The sequence below is a fragment of the Carettochelys insculpta genome, chromosome 20 (genome assembly GCF_033958435.1).
Source record: "Carettochelys insculpta isolate YL-2023 chromosome 20, ASM3395843v1, whole genome shotgun sequence".
Lineage (NCBI taxonomy): Eukaryota > Metazoa > Chordata > Testudines > Carettochelyidae > Carettochelys > Carettochelys insculpta.
This window is the reverse complement of record NC_134156.1, coordinates 16,429,893-16,433,349: the sequence shown is the minus strand read 5'-3', so window position 1 is coordinate 16,433,349 and position 3,457 is coordinate 16,429,893. Positions and strand designations below refer to the sequence as shown.

Here is a 3,457-nt window from a genome sequence, read left to right as displayed (position 1 = left end):
GGGCCGGGTGCAGCCCTTCCGCCACCGGCTCCGCTTTGGTAGGCTCGGGCCGCAGATCGCTGCTTGCAAGGGGGCCCGGCCCCCTTGGAGTGTTCCTCCGGTTGTTGCCATGTGCCCACCCCAGCAATCTGGACGGCCCGTGCGCTTTATGCTGCGGCGCCACGGCCGGTGCATGCAGTAGCACCTCCCCGGGGAGGAGCAGGGGGAGGATACATTGTCCCCTCGGCGCTGCAACCGGGGGCCCCCTTTGTGTCTCTCAATTAACGGAGCAGAAGCTGAAAAAGAAAAAGAGGCTGTAGGAGAAAGACCAGCTCCCCTACGCAAGCAGCCCGGGCACTACAATCCCATCGCAGGCACGGACGGGGTTCGAACCCGCGATCTTCGGTTTACGAGACCGACGCCTTACCACTTGGCCACCGCGCCTGACGGGCTAGCAGCAGCCGAGAACAGCCAGTGGAAGGCAGCAGCCAAAGATTCCGGTCAACGTTCTGTCGCGTTGGTCGCGTTCCATGCGCCTGGCCTCTGCCCCTGGCTTCGTTCCATCCGCGTGGCCCGAACGTTCTATCCGTCGCCGTCCGCGCGGACCGCATCTTCCTCCTGCAGCCAGCAGATAAAGTACTGCAGCTCTAAAGTAGACACGGATAAACTTTCCGACTTTATTGCATGTAAAACAGTGGGTTTTAATGCAACGCCGCATCCCTCCTTCCACGCCATTCCCCTAAACCTGCGCAGCTGCCGAGCAGTCAAAGAAAACATTTCAGGACTTACACGCGTCTAGGGTGAGCGTGAGGGAGGTTTGCAATACACAGCGTGTCGCTTCCCGCCCCCCCTCCGCTTTTTTCCCTCTTGCAACTTCTTCCCCCATTGCAACAAAAGCAAAAGACAGCAACTGCACAGCGAACTTCCTGATCTGCTGTGTACAGCTACGAAGGCCTCACAGCAGTGCAGCGGGTATCCCTCAAACGAACTACCCCGCAACGTTGCCTCCCCCCCCAACCTGCCGGAAACCGCACAGTAAAGTTCTCCCCTCGTGAGAGGCGATCTCCTGCCTCAACGTTTACGCAGGTCATGCACGCAGCCCCCTCTTTCCCTAGCAGGCACCTCTGTAAGTTACGCTGCGAACCTCGTATGCAGCCACCGGGATGGACCATTTTCTCGCCCGGGTTCCGTTCACTTACCCCTTTCTCAGAGGGAAGGAACAATTAAGTAGGCTTAGCATTTAACGTAAGACAGCAGAGGAAGGACGCGTTGCCATAGACGAAGAGGAGCCCAACCAGATTTGAACCTACAACCTAACAGCGTGATGCTTCCTAACCCACCGCCAATCCTCTAAACTACTGAGCGCGCCTGCCAGGAGCCTTTCCTCTGAGTCTATAGTGGTACACACAGCGGCATAGACGAACTAACCACATTACAAACCTGGTTAAAAAGCTGGGTTGTTTCCCCAGCAAACTAGCATTGAGAACTCTCCCAAGAGCGGCGTGTTCCGTGCCTCACGTTTTGCATTAGTTCAATTACCAGTAAATGTCCCAAGAAATTGGATTTCCCTCACGTCCTTTGGGAGAACACTCTACACTGGGACATAACTCTGGGTCAGGACCTCTCTCTGGACAGCCTGAAAGTTCATGTTTCTAGTGTGATCCCATTCTTACAGTCGTTATACAATAAAATAAAAACAATAGTCAGTACCACACTAAGAATGTTTTCTCCTTTAGGTTTACAGGTGCTGCATCTCTTGTGACTAACTTCGCATAAGGCCCCCCAAAGCCCATCAGTTGTGATTTCATCCTATGTCTCACTTAATGGGGGACTTTGGACTGTGTAGCTTGACATATAGGCTGTGTCTACACTAGCAAGTTTTGTTGATAGAAGGGGCAGACAGAACTCTGGTTTTGCCTTGACAGAGTTATCCCTCAAAAAGAAGTACAGTGTAGACACTTCTGTCGACAGAGAGGGCTTCCAGTTTCCAGGCAGCTATTTGCAGAGCTGCCATTCCACTTTCTGTCACCAGAGGGCAGTGCAGTCTGGCAGTTCTCTGTCCAAAGTGCAAGGTGTGTGTAGCTGCAATCTGTCCACAGCGATTTTGTGGGGATTTCTCTGTCCGCAGTAACTTATGTCAACGGATGCTTGTAGTGTACACACAGCCATTATGTAGCTTTGCACAGAAATAACTCATTTTGGCTTCCAGTGTTCAACTAGATATACCTCAGCTGACTTTTAGTGGCTGGCGTTTTCCTCCTGAAAATAGTGTAATTAAAGTGAACTATTTATATGAAATAATTAAACCTATCTAGCTTTTAATAATGTGGCTGTCAATTTGTATGGATGCATGGATACTTATGGCATCCTTTAAAAAGCACATGTATTCCCTTGTAGCTACAGGCATGTCCCTTTCCTGTTGGGGTAAGTAAACATCCTGACTTTATGGCAGAATGTCAGCACAACAAGTAGCTGGCTTGGAAAGCTGAAGAGCTGCTTTGCTGAGTATAAAAAAATAGTTTTCAATTTAAAATAAAACACATTGGAAACATTGTGCTTCAATGGTTTTCAATCCATGTGTGGAATAAATTTAATTATGTGCACTAAGGCATGTGCAGATGTGCACCACCAATAGACAGACAGGCTGCTAGCTAGGGTGTCTGTGGACGCTTTGATAATCAGCTGGACGGTGCCTGAATCCTTCCTGGGTGGGCACTCAAGTGCTCAGCTTATAGGGAACACTGGTAGGAAATTCCCTTCCGAGCCAACCACTCTACTTGCATTAAATATTGTGTTTATTTAGTTAGTGACAGATATGTAACAAATAACTAACTTAAACATGCTCTACCAATCATAATCCAACTTGTAAGTGATAACAACACAGTGTACTGGATGGAAATACAGGGCTTAGCACTACCACAAAACCTTTAAACCTTTTCAGGAAGCGCCCCAGTATTTGCACATTGCAGGCAGGATACTTTTATTCAGTGGCATTATGTTTGTATGATGAATCTTCCATTATGCAATATTTTGTGTCAAGCTATGGCTACACTGCAGGGTCTTTCAGAAATAATTAATTCTGATATTCTAATGTTGAAATCAGTCATTTCTGAGAAGAGCGTTCACACTGCAAAAACATTTTGAAATTGTGCATTCACACTAGAGAGCCCAATTTTGAAATAAGAGCAATGATGGATCCCAATTAAGTCATAATTACCTAATTAATTACCTAATTACCTAATTAATTTAAAGGGGCGGGGTGGTGAAAGTCGTTTGTTTTGGTGGAGTTACTCTTCCGAGTTAAATGCCCTGTTATTTCATAATGGCTGGGCCTACACTTCTTTGAAGAGGGCATGGTAATCAGGGTGATGGGCGATTGCTAAAGCAGTGCTGCGAAGCATATGCAGCACCTCATTAGGCAAATTCTCCTCCTTGGCAACTTTGAAGCGTCAAAGTCTTCAACGTGTTGCCGCAGGGG

The 3,457-nt window shown here is 48.3% G+C and overlaps 1 non-coding gene across 1 annotated transcript; it reads right to left on the bottom strand.

The window, feature by feature from the left end:
- Positions 1-351: 351 nt before the first annotated feature.
- On the bottom strand, positions 352-423 carry TRNAT-CGU (transfer RNA threonine (anticodon CGU)). Its single transcript has one exon. It is a non-coding gene; the product is annotated as a tRNA-Thr (tRNA).
- Positions 424-3,457: the final 3,034 nt, after the last annotated feature.